Genomic DNA, 15,050 nt, shown 5'->3' with positions numbered 1-15,050 from the left:
AAAACTTTTCTGCTGTGTTTATTTTGCTCCCTTTACACCCAGGATAACAGGCCATTTGGACTCCTGGGTTGTAATAGCCACTCTCCCAGGGTTGCCACTTTCCCAGGGTTGCCACTCTCCCAGGGTTGTCACTCTCCCAGGGTTGCCACTGTTCCAGGGTTGCCACTCTCCCTGGGTTGTCACTCTCCCAGGGTTGCCACTCCCCCAGGGTTGTCACTCTCCCAGGGTTGCCACTCTCCGAGGGTTGTCACTCTCCCGGGGTTGCTACTCTTCCAGGGTTGCCACTCTCCCAGGGTTGCCGCTATCGCAGGGTTGCCACTCTCCCAGGGTTGCCACTCTCCCAGGGTTGCCACTCTCCCAGGGTTGCCACTCTCCCAGGGTTGTCACTCTTTCAGGGTTGCCACTCTTTCAGGGTTGCCACTCTCCCAGGGTTGCCACTTTCCCAGGGTTGCCACTTTCCCAGGGTTGCCATTCTCGCAGAATTGCCACTCTCCCAGAGTTGCCACTCTCCCAGGGTTGTCACTCTCCCAGAGTTGCTACTCTCCCAGGGTTGCCACTCTCCCAGGGTTGCCACTCTCCCAGGGTTGCCACTCTCCCAAAGTTGCCACTCTCCCAGGGTTGTCACTCTCCCAGGGTTGCCACTTTCCCAGGGTTGCCACTCTCCCAGGGTTGCCACTCTCCCAGGGTTGCCAGTCTCGCAGATGTTGCCACTCTCGCATGGTTGCCATTCTCCCAGGGTTGCCACTCTCCCAGCGTTGCCACTCTCTCAGGGTTGTCACTCTCCCTGGGATGCCACACTCCCAGGGTTGCCACTCTCCCAGGGTTGCCACTCTCCCAGTGTTGCCATTCTCCCAGAGTTGCCACTCTCCCAGGGCTGCCACTCTCCCAGGGTTGCCACTCTCCCAGGCTTGCCACTCTCCCAGGGTTGCCTCTCTCCCAGGGTTGCCACTCTCCCAGTGTTGCCACTCTCCCAGAGTTGCCACTCTCCCAGGGTTGCCACTCTCCCAGGGTTGCCACTCTCCCAGGGTTGCCACTCTCCCAGAGTTGCCACCGAACCGTAAAAACACTGCAGCTGGAAGAGTGTAAAGGGGGTCACTTCCGGTATGCAAATTAGATGGGCGAAAATGACTAATTCCTGATGATTGGAGATGCTGGTGACTCCACTCCCCCTCCGACCCCCTCCCACCCCCTCCAATTCCCTCCCACCTCCCTTCCACCCTCTCCCCTCTCCAACTCCCTCCCACCCCCTCCCACCCCCTCCCACCCCCTCCCTCCCCCTACCCAGGGAGATGTGTACTGTTAAGAGAGGACTTTGGAATGTGGGGAGGGGTTGGAGAGGGGTGGGCTTGGAAAGGGTGGAGGTTCGAGAGGGGTGGGGTCGGAGAGGGGAGAGGGAAGGGGAGAAATGTGGCAATTGTTGAAAGTGTTCTGTATTGCAAATTGTGTACTCAACTTTTTGGGATTGCAGGGGTCGAGTCTCAGCTCCTGGCCCTGCCGCTGGCCAGTGACTCCTACCTTGCCTCGTGATCCCCCTGTCGTACCTGCTGTTGCAACTATGTTTGCAACCTGCCTCTTCCACTTCTTCGTCGAGGTCACTCCATTTTCTGACCTCCCAGAGGCTGAAGAAACACTTCCTGACATCCCAGAGGCTGAAGAAACACTTCCTGACATCCCAGAGGCTGAAGAAACACTTCCTGACATCCCAGAGGCTGAAGAAACACTTCCTGGCATCCCAGAGGCTGAATAAACACTTCCTGACATCCTCGAGGCTAAAGAAACACTTCCTAACATTCCTGTAGTTTATCTTCCAGCTGTGCCCCCCAGAACCTGTTTCTCGCCTCTCAAAAAGGCTGTAATTGTCAACCTTATCAATTCGTCTAATTATTTTCTAGGTTGTTATCATATCTCCCATGGCTCTTTGGTCCTCTAATGTCTTGAGATTGCACCCCGTCATCCTCTCCTCGTGGTTCATGCTCCTTAACTCTGCAACATGTCTTGTTGCAAACCTCTGAACTTTCTCCAGTTTCTTTACATAGTTTTTCAGAGGTCGGTTCTACACTGGTGTTGCGTACTTCAAGATGATCCTGGCGTATGTTCTATAAATAGCATGGAATAACTCAGTTCAGATTATTATTATTATTATTATTATTATTATTATTATTATTATTATTATTATTATTATTGTCATTATTATTATTATTATTATTATTATTATTATTATTATTATTATTATTATTATTATTATTATTATTATTATTGTTGTTATTGCTATTATTATTATTATTAATACTGCATCTACTAATAGTATTAGTATTATTATTAAAATTATTATTTTTATTACTATTATTATAATTATTATCATTATTAATTACTAAAAATTATTATTATTGATATGTAAGCCGCAGTAATACATAAGCTTACCAAGGAGAACACATGTATACAAGAATGATCATAACAGAACAAGAAATACAATAATCAAGTGAGCATAAAGTTAACACAGTGATGACCCTGTTGATGACTACTTAAATACATCCATTTATATGTTAATGAACACAAAACTCACTAAACGAGAAACGTCAATAATGAAGAATTACATGAATAAAGGGGAAAGGGATAAAATTATATATATATATATATATATATATATATATATATATATATATATATATATATATATATATATATATATATATATATATATATATATATATATATATATATATATATATATATATGTATATATATATAATCATTGGAAATGTACCATTGCAAATGTACAATTGGAAATGTTCCATTGGAAATGTACCATTGGAAATGTACCATTGGAAATGTACCATTGGAAATGTACCATTGGAAATGTACCATTGGAAATGTACCATTGGATCGTGGTTGCCAAGTTAGAGTTAAACTTTGTAGCCCTGAATTGAATTTGAATTTTTTTACCTACTGTAGCGGCTAGTTTATTGTGCACCCCCGTGTGCACTCCCGTGTACACCCGGTGTGCACCCCTATGTGCACCCCTGTGTGCACCCTGGTGTGCACCTGGTGCACACCCTGGTGTGCACCCAGTGTGCACCCCTGTGTGCACCCCTGTGTGCACCCGGTGTGCACCCCGGTGTGCACCCCAGTGTGCACCAGATGTACGGTAGCGGCTGATTTAGTGTCTCAACGATAATATTGTCAGATGATGATGTGTCATTTAGAGAATGAGACTAAGGCAGCACAGGTCAGGTAAATGACTGACTGGATAACGAGAACTTGCAAAAGAAGAGAAGCAGTGATATGTGTGTGTGTGTGTGTGTGTGTGTGTGTGTGTGTGTGTGTGTGTGTGTGTGTGTGTGTGTGTGTGTGTGTGTGTGTGTGTGTGTGTGTGTGTGTGTGTGTGTGTGTGTGTGTGTGTGTGTGTGTGTGTGTGTGTCTGTGTGTGTGTCTGTGTGTCTGTGTGTCTGTGTGTGTGGGTGTGTATGTGTGTGTTCTCACCTGGTTGTGGTTGCAAAGGTCGAGTCACAGATCCTGGCCCCGCCTCTTTGCTGGTCGCTACTAGATCACTGCTCTTGCTCATTGAGCTTTATAACACCTCTTCTTAAAACTATGTATGGATCCTGCCTCCACTACATCACTTCCCAGACTATTCTACTTCCTGACAATTCTGTGACTGAGGAAATACTTCTTAACATTCCTGTGATTCATCTGAGTCTTCAAGTTTCAACTGTGTCCCCTTGTTGCTGTGTCCAATCTCTGGAACATCCTGTCTCTGTCCACCTTATCGATTCCTCTCAGTATTTTATATGTCGTTATCATATCCCCCCCCTCTCTCTCTCTCTCTCTTGTCTTCCAGTGTCGTCAGGTCGATTTCCCTTAACCTCTCCTCGTACGACATACATTTTAGCTCTGGAACTAGTCTTGTTGCAAACCTTTGCACTTTCTCTAATTTCCTTCCGTGCTTGGCCAGGTGTTGGTTCCAAACTGGTGCCGCATACTCCAATATGATCCTAACGTACACGGTGTACAGGGTCCTGAACGATTCCTTATTAAGATGTCGGAATGCTGTTCTGAGGTTTGTTAGACGCCCATATGCTGCAGCAGTTATATGGTTGATATGCGCCTCAGGAGATGTGCCTGGTGTTATATTCACCCCAAGATCCTTTTCTTGAGCGAGGTTTGTAGTCTCTGGCCCCCTAGACTGTACTCCATCTGCGGCCTTCTTTGCCCTTCCCCAATCATCATGACTGCACTTGTGATGAATGGTTTGAAAAACCGACAAGTTGAAGATTGAGACACTTATGCAGCATATGGAAATCTTTATTCAGGAAACGTTTCGCCACACAGTGGCTTCATCAACTTGTCGGTTTTTCAAACCATTCATCACAACTGTCGGACACTGCAGCATCATGGGATCTTGTTACAAAGAATTCTTCAACACTTGTTCAACATTTGGACGAAGACCTACTTCGACTAGTGGATGGTACCACTATGACCCCGCCTCCATCTGCTTCACGTCACCTCACTACAGTATATAAGCCACGTCTACGGCCCTATGCTGTACATTCTACAAGATTGATGGACTGAACACATCGACTCCAGGTTGAGGGACTGATTACCTCATTCTCCTCCTCTCCTTACGCCTTCCTCTTTGTATTGGACTGATGAAGCCACTGTGTGGCGAAACGTTTCCTGAATAAAGATTTCCATATGCTGCATAAGTGTCTCAATCTTCAACTTGTCGGTTTTTCAAACCATTCATCACAACTGTCGGACACTGCAGCATCATGGGATCTTGTTACAAAGAATTCTTCAACACTTGTTCAACCTTTGGACGAAGACCTACTTCGACTAGTGGATGGTACCACTTTGACCCCGCCTCCGTCTGCTTCACGTCACCTCATTACAGTATATAAGCCACGTCTACGGCCCTATGCTGTACATTCTACAAGATTGATGGACTGAACACATCGACTCCAGGTTGAGGGACTGATTACCTCATTCTCCTCCTCTCCTTACGCCTTCCTCTTTGTATTGGACTGAAGAAGCCACTGTGTGGCGAAACGTTTCCTGAATAAAGATTTCCATATGCTGCATAAGTGTCTCAATCTTCAACTTGTCGGTTTTTCAAACCATTCATCACAACTGTCGGACACTGCAGCATCATGGGATCTTGTTACAAAGAATTCTTCAACACTTGTTCAACCTTTGGACGAAGACCTACTTCGACTAGTGGATGGTACCACTATGACCCCGCCTCCATCTGCTTCACGTCACCTCACTACAGTATATAAGCCACGTCTACGGCCCTATGCTGTACATTCTACAAGATTGATGGACTGAACACATCGACTCCAGGTTGAGGGACTGATTACCTCATTCTTCCCCTCTCCTTACGCCTTCCTCTTTGTATTGGACTGATGAAGCCACTGTGTGGCGAAACGTTTCCTGAATAAAGATTTCCATATGCTGCATAAGTGTCTCAATCTTAATGACTGCACTTCGTGGGGTTGAACTCCAGGAGCCAATTGCTGGACCAGGTCTCAGCCTTTCCAGATCCCTTTGTAGTTCTGCCTGATCCTCATCCGACTGAATTCTTCTCATCAACTTCACATCATCTGCAAGCAGGGCAACTTCTGAGTCTATTCCTTCCGTCATGTCATTCACATTTACCAGAAACAGCACCGGTCCTAGGGCTGACCCCTGTGACACCCCTCTGGTCACAGGGGCCCACTTTGACACCTCGCCACGTACCATGACTCGCTGATGTCTTCCTTACAGGTATTCCTTGATCCATTGCAGTACCTTCCCTGTTATCTCTGCCTGGTCCTCCAGCTTTTGCACTAATCTCTTATGTGAACTGTGTAAAAAGCCTTCTCACAGTCCAAGAAAATACAATCTACCCACCCCGCTTTCTCTTGTCTTGCTGCTGTCACCTTGTCATAGAACTCTCTCTCTCTCTCACACACACTCACACACACATATATATATAGTATATATATATATATATATATATATATATATATATATATATATATATATATATATATATATATATATATATATATATATATATATATATATATATATATCTATATATATATATATATATATATATATATATATATATATATATATATATATATATATATATATATAATTTTATCCCTTTCCCCTTTATTCATGTAATTCTTCATTATTGACGTTTCTCGTTTAGTGAGTTTTGTGTTCATTAACATATAAATGGATGTATTTAAGTAGTCATCAACAGGGTCATCATTGTGTTAACTTTATGCTCACTTGATTATTGTATTTCTTGTTCTGTTATGATCATTCTTGTATACATGTGTTTTCCTTGGTATTCTCTCTCTCTCTCTCTCTCTCTCTCTCTCTCTCTCTCTCTCTCTTTTTTTCTCTCTCTCTCTCTCTCTCTCTCTCTCTCTCTCTCTCTCTCTCTCTCTCTCTCTCTCTCTCTCTCTCTCTCTCTCTCTTTTACACAGGGTTTGACAAGGTTAAGGATCCTTAGCTTTATTGACAGCTATTTACAGGTTAAGGATTCCTAACTTTATTGACAAGCTAAGAGCTGTTACCTACATCAGCTCATTTGAAAGCATTTTTATTGTTATGAGACATACAAGTAGGGAACAGGATGAAGTTGGAGCCATCTGTGGGCCAGCATTTTCATTTGATCAACTGACTTTATCTCGTTGACATCATTATGCTGTACAAATGTGTTCCATACTCGAGTCATCCTGGGTATATATGATCTCAGATGGAGTGATGTTCTGGAGAAGGGTACAGCCAGAGTGAAGTTGCTGCTTTCTGCCCGTCTTGTGGCATAAAAGCTTGTTGGAGGCTCTGCTGAAATGACAGATCTATCCAGGATGGGTTCAGGCGAGAGATGAGACGTCTTGCTCTGTTCTCTACTCTGTCAAGCAGTCGCAGATGAGAGGGGGGGGGGCAGGCAAACCAAGAAAGTGGAGCATACTCAAGGTGTGAGCATACTTGTGCCTTACCTGGAGGTTACCTGGAGATTATTCCGGGGATCAACGCCCCCGCGGCCCGGTCCATGACCAGGCCTCCCGATGGATCAGGGCCTGATCAACTAGGCTGTTACTGCTGGCCGCACGCAGTCCAACGTACGAGCCACAGCCCGGCTGATCCGGCACTGACTTGAGGTATCTGTCCAGCTCTCTCTTGAAGGCAGCCAGGGGTTTATTGGCAATTCCCCTAATGCTTGATGGGAGGCTGTTAAACAGTTTTGGACCCCGGACACTTATGGTGTTTTCCCTTAGTGTACCAATGGCGCCCCTACTTTTTATTGGGGGTATTTTGCATCGCCTGCCCAGTCTTTTACTTTCGTAGGGAGTGATTTCTGTGTGCAGATTTGGGACCATTCCTTCCAAGATTTTCCAAGTGTAGATTATGATATATCTCTCCCTCCTGCGTTCCAACGAGTACAAGTCAAGTGCTTCCAAGCGTTCCCAGTAGTTAAGGTGCTTGACAGAACTTATACGTGCAGTAAAGGATCTCTGTACACTCTCTAGATCTGCGATTTCACCTGCTTTGAATGGAGATGTTAATGTACAGCAGTATTCCAGCCTAGAGAGAACAAGTGATTTGAAAAGGATCATCATGGGCTTGGCATCTCTCGTTTTGAAAGTTCTCATTATCCATCCTATCATTTTCTTTGCACGTGCGATCGTGGCACTGTTGTGATCCTTGAAAGTGAGATCCTCAGACATTACTACTCCCAGGTCCCTTACATTATTTTTCCGCTCTATTGTATGGCCGGAGTCAGTAGTATACTCTGTTCTAGTTATTATCTCCTCCAGTTTTCCATAACGGAGTAGTTGGAATTTGTCCTCATTGAACATCATATTGTTAACCGTTGCCCACTGGAAAACTTTGTTTATATCTTCTTGGAGGTTAACCGCATCCTCAGCAGATGACAGCCTCATGCAGATCCTAGTATCATCCGCAAAGGATGATACGGTGCTGTGGTGTATATCTCTGTTTATGTCTGATATGAGGATAAGGAATAAGATGGGGGCGAGTACTGTGCCTTGTGGAACAGAGCTCTTCACTATGGCAGCCTCCGATTTAACTCTGTTGACCACTACTCTTTGTGTTCGATTTGTTAGGAAGTTGAAGATCCATCTCCCCACTTTCCCAGTTATTCCTTTAGCACGTATTTTATGGGCTATTACGCCATGATCGCATTTGTCAAATGCTTTTGCAAAGTCTGTGTATATTACATCTGCATTCTGATTTTCTTCCAGTGCATCCAAGGCCATGTCATAGTGATCCAGTAGTTGTGAGAGGCAGGAGCGACCTGCCCTGAACCCATGTTGCCCTGGATTGTGCAGATTTTGGGAATCCAGGTGATTTGCAATCCTGCTTCTTAGCACTCTTTCAAAGATTTTTATGATGTGTGACGTCAGAGCTATTGGTCTATAGTTCTTAGCTAATGCTTTGCTGCCACCTTTATGGAGTGGGGCTATATCCGTTGTTTTAAGTGACTGTGGAATTTCACCCATGTCCAAGCTCCTCCTCCATAGTGTACTTAGGGCAAGCGAGAGGGGTTTCTTGCAGTTCTTAATGAAAACAGAGTTCCACGAGTCTGGGCCCGGGGCTGAGTGCATAGGCATGTTGTCAATGGCTTTTTCGAAATCTATCGGAGTTAGGGTAATGTCGGAAATCTGGCATATATTTATGGAGTTTTGAGGCTCATTCATGAAGAAATCATTTGGGTCGTCGATCCTCAGACCGATTAGTGGTTCACTAAACACAGAGTCGTACTGGGATTTCAATATTTCACTCATTTCCTTGTTGTCATCTGTGTAAGTCCCATCCTGTCTGAGTAAGGGCCCGATACTAGATGTGGTATTTGCTTTGTTTTTGGCATATGAAAAGAAATATTTTGAATTTCTTTCAATTTCACTAATAGCTTTAAGCTCCTCCTGCCTCTCCTGGTTCCTGTAAGAGTCATTTAGCTTAAGTTCGATAGTTTCCACTTCCCTGGTCAGCGCCTCCTTTCGTGTATCAGATATTCTAGCACTCCTGAGGAGCTCAGTGACTCTTCGTCGTCTTCTGTAGAGGGAGCGTTTTTTTCTCTCCAGTTTACTCCTGCTCTTCTTCTTTCTTATGGGAATATGCCTAGAACATGCTTCGGCTACCAGGAAGTTGATCCTTTCAAGGCACTGGTTTGGATCCATGTCATTTAAGACATCTTCCCAACATGTTTCGTTTAGGACATGGTTTACCTGGTCCCAGTTGATGTTCTTGTTGTTGAAGTTGTATTTTGTGAAGACACCTTCACAGGTACATGCATTCTGCTGATCAGGACCGTTATGCATGTACGTCTGAACTTCGATTAGGTTGTGATCGGAATTAGTTGTTTTTGATATTCTTATGTCTCTTATCAGGTCCTCATTATTTGTGAAGATAAGGTCAAGTGTGTTTTCTAGTCTTGTTGGCTCCACTATCTGCTGGCTTAAGGTGTGTTTATCGCAGAGACTTAGTAGCTCATGTGTGTGTGACCTTTCATCTGCGCTACCTCCGAGGATTGTTTCAGCTATAACATTATTTGCTACATTCTTCCATTTTGTATGCCTTAGGTTGAAATCACCAAGCAGTAAGATGTTTGGGGATGGAGCTGGAAGGTTTTCCAAACAGTAATCGATTTTCAGTAGCTGTTCCTTGAACTGTTGGGAGGTTGCATCTGGTGGCTTATATACAACCACAATGACTAGGTTTTGGTACAGAATCTTGCAACCACTACTGTCAAACTCTCTCTCTCTCTCTCTCTCTCTCTCTCTCTCTCTCTCTCTCTCTCTCTCTCTCTCTCTCTCTCTCTCTCTCTCTCATCCCAGTTATCCTCCTTCCCACTTCCTCTTTTGTCTTGTATGTTTCTTCACGAAGACAAATCCATGAAACAGATGTAACACAAAACTACCCAACACAACTCACAACACAACACTTCACAGCACAACTTACAGCACAGCACTACACAACACAACTCACAACACAACACAAACACATTATAACACAGTACAACACAACGCTACACAGCACAACACAACACAACACAACGCTACACAGCACTACACAGCACAACACAACACTACACAGCACAACACAACACTACACAACGCTACACAACACTACACAGCACAACACAACACTACACAACGCTACACAACACTACACAGCACAACACAACACTACACAACGCTACACAACACTACACAGCACAACACAACACTAAACAACACAACGCAACATAGCACAGCACTGCACTACACAACACAACACAACACAACACGACACAACACAACACAACACAACGCAACATAGCACAGCACTGCACTACACAACACAACACGACACAACACAACACAACACATCACAACACAACACAACACTACACAACGCTACAAAACACTACACAACACTACACAACACTTCACAGCACAACACAACGCAACATAGCACAGCACTGCACTACACAACACAACAAAACACGACACAACACTACACAACACTACACAACACTACACAGCACAACACAACACTAAACAACACAACACAACATAACCCTACACAACACAACACAACACTACACAGCACAACACAACACTAAACAACACAACACAACACTACACAACACAACACAACACAACACTACACAGCACAACACAACACTAAACAACACAACACAACACTACACAACACAACACAACACAACACTACACATCACAACACAACACTAAACAACACAACACAACACAATGCTACACAAAGCAACACAGCACTACACAACACAAAACTATACAACACAACACTTCACAGCACAACCTTGCACAACCTTACACAACACAGCACACAAAAGATGAGAGGGTAGTTAAGAAATTAATATATTCAGTTAAAGAGAGAAATACAAAAGGGAATAAGAAAAGCAAAAAGAGATTATGAGGTTAAAGTTGCAAGAGAATCGAAGACTAACCCAAAAGGATTCTTTCAGGTATACAGAAGTAAGATCAGGGACAAGATAGGCCCACTCAAAAGTTCCTCGGGTCAGCTCACGGACAGTGATAAGGAAATGTGTAGAATTTTTAACACATACTTCCTCTCAGTTTTTACACAGGAAGATACTAGCGATATTCCAGAAATAATAAATTATGTAGAACAGGATGAAAATAAAATATGCACAATTAGGGTCACAAGTGACATGGTCTTTAGACAAATAGATAAATTAAAACCTCACAAATCCTCACGCCCTGACGAACTGTAAGCAAGCGTTCTAAAGGAATGTAAAGAGGAGCTTAATGAACCTTTGGCTAATCTTTTCACTATATCACTACAAATTGTCATAGTGCCAGGTAGGTGGAAAATGGCAAATGTGATGCTTGTTTTCAAAGCCGGTGACAGGTCCTTAGCTTCGAACTATAGACCAATAAGCCTAAATTTACTAGGTAAATTTATGGAATCAATAATTGCCGAGGCAGTTCGTAGTCATCTTGAAAAGCATAAATTGATCAAATCTCAGCACGGTTGCACAAAAGGGCGTCCCTGCTTTACGAATTTGTTGACTTTTTCTCGCTTAGGTATTTGAGGAGGTAGATCATGATAATGAATATGATATTGTGTATATGGACTTCAGTAAGGCTTTTGATAGAGTCCCCTATAAGAGACAATCGAGGAAAATTAAGGCACATGCAATAGGAGGATAATTTTTTTCCTGGATACGGGCATGGTTGACAAATAGGCAGCAGAGAGTTCGCATAAATGGGGAGAAATCATAGTAGGGAAGCATCATGAGCAGTGTTCCACAGGGGAGGGATAGATAACGACATAAACATGTTTGCCGATGACACCAAAATAGGCCGTCCAATTCATTCTGGCGAGGACATTAGAGCACTCCAGGAAGATTTGAATAGACTGATGCAGCGGTCAGAGGAGTGGCAGATGCAGTTTAATATAGACAAATGCAAAGTTCTAAATATTGGACAGGAAAATTACCATGCCACATATAAACTAAATAATGTAGAGCTTAATATTACTGATTGCAAAAAGGATTTGGGAGTTCTGGTTAGTAGTAATCTAAAACCAAAACAACAGAGCATAAGTGTTTGCAATAAAGTGAACAGAATCCTTGGCTTCATATCAAGAAGCATAAATAATAGGAGTCCCCAGTTTGTTCTTCAACTCTATATATCTTCGGTTAGGCCTCATTTAGATTATGCTGCACAGTTTTGGTCACCGTATTACAGAATGGATATAAATGCTCTGGAAAACGTACAAAGGAGGATGACAAAGTTAATCCCATGTATTAGAAGTCTTCCCTATGAAGATAGACTGAGGTCCCTGAATCTGCACTCTCTAGAAAGGCGTAAAATTAGGGGGGATATGATTGAGGTGTATAAATGGAAAACAGGAGTAAATAAAGAGGATGTAAATAGAGTACTAAAAATATCTAGTCAAGACAGGACTCGCAGTAATGGGTTTAAGATGGAAAAATGCCGATTCAGGAAGGATATAGGAAAGCACTGGTTTGGTAATAGAATTGTCGATGAGTGGAACAAACTCCTAAGTTCAGTTATAGAGGCTAAAACGATGTGTAGGTTTAAAAATAGGTTAGATAAATACATGAGTGGGTGTGAGTTAGACCTGATTAGCTTATGCTACTAGGTCAGATGCCGTGCTCCTTCCTTAAGTGAATGTGACCTGACCTGACTAGGTTAGGGCATTGGCTTAAGCTGGTGGAAGACTTGGACCTGCCTCACATGGGCCAGTAGGCCTGCTGCAGTGTTCCTTCTTTATTATGTTCTTAACACTACACGACACAACACTGCACAACACAACACAGCACTACACATCACAACAGAATGCTACACAAACAACACAACACAACACAACACAACACTACACTACACAACACTACACACCACAACAGAATGCTACACAAACAACACAACACTACACAACACAACACAACACAAAACTACACAATACAACACAACACAACACAACACTAGACAACACTACACACCACAACAGAATGCTACACAACACAACACAACACTACACAACCCTGCACAACACAATATTACACAACACAACACAACACTACACAACACAACGCTACACAACACAACACTACTCAGTGCAACACTACTCAACACAACACAACACTACTCATCACAACACTACACAACACAACACTACAAAACAGTACAGAACACAACACTACACAACACAACACAACACTACTCAACACAACACAACACTACTCATCACAACACTACACAACACAACACTACACAACAGTACAGAACACAACACTACTCAACACAACACAACACTACTCATCACAACACTACACAACACAACACTACACAGCACAACACTACTCAGCACAACACAACACAACACTACACAACACAAGACTACAAAACGCAACACTACACAGCACAACACTACTCAGCACAACACAACACAACACAACACTACACAACACAAGACTACAAAACGCAACACTACACAGCACAACACAACACAACACAACACTACGCAACACAAGACTACAAAACGCAACACTACACAGCACAACACAACACAACACTACACAACACAACACTCCACAACACAAAACTACACAACGCAACACTACACAACACTACTCAGCACAACACAACACAACTCTACACAACACAACACTCCACAACACAAAGCTACACAACACAACACTACTTAATACAACACAACACTACACAACACAACACTACACAACATAACACTCCACAACACAAAACTACACAACGCAACACTACACAACACTACTCAGCACAACACAACACAACTCTACACAACACAACACTCCACAACACAAAGCTACACAACACAACACTACTTAATACAACACAACTCTACACAACACAACACTCCACAACACAAAACTACACAAGACAACACAACACTACACAACACAAAAAACACAACACTTCACAACACAACACTCCACAACACAAAACTACACAAGACAACACTACTTAATACAACACAACACAACACAACACAACACAACACTACTCAACACAACACAACACTACACAACAAAACACAAAACTACACAACACTACACAACAGAACACTACACAACACAACACTACTCAACACAACACAACACTACACAACAAAACACAAAACTACACAACACTACACAACACAAAACTACACAACACAGCACTACACAATACAACACTACTCAGCACAACACAACACAACACTACTCAACCCAACACAACACTACACAACACAACACTACACAACACTACCCAACACAACACTACTCAGCACAACACAACACAACACAACTCTACACAACAGAATACTACACAACACAACACTACTCAGCTAAACACAGTACAACACTACCCGACACAACACTACTCAGCACAACACAACACAACTCTACACAACAGAACACTACACAACACAAAACTAAACAACACAACACTACACAACACAACACTACCCAACACAACACTACTCAGCACAACACAACACTACTCAACGCAATGCATCACTACGCAACACTACACAACACAACATCACACAACACTACACAACACAACTCAGCACAACACAACACAACTCTACACCACACAACACTACTCAGCACAACACAACACTACTCAACACAATGCAACACTACGCAACACTACACAGCATCACACAACACTACACAACACAACACTACCCAGCACAACACAACACAACACTACACAACACAACACTACCCAGCACAACACAACACTACTCAGCACAACACAACACTACTCAACACAATGCAACACTAAGCAACACTACACAACACAACACTACGCAACACTACACAACACAGCACTACACAGCACAACACAACACTACACAACACTACACAACACAACACTACACAACACAACACAACACAACACAACACAACACAACAATACACAACATTACACACCACTACACAACACAACACTACACAACACTACACAACACAACACTACACAACACTA

Source organism: Cherax quadricarinatus, chromosome 13, assembly GCF_038502225.1.
Source record: "Cherax quadricarinatus isolate ZL_2023a chromosome 13, ASM3850222v1, whole genome shotgun sequence".
Taxonomy (NCBI): domain Eukaryota; kingdom Metazoa; phylum Arthropoda; class Malacostraca; order Decapoda; family Parastacidae; genus Cherax; species Cherax quadricarinatus.
This window is presented reverse-complemented; position numbering follows the sequence as displayed.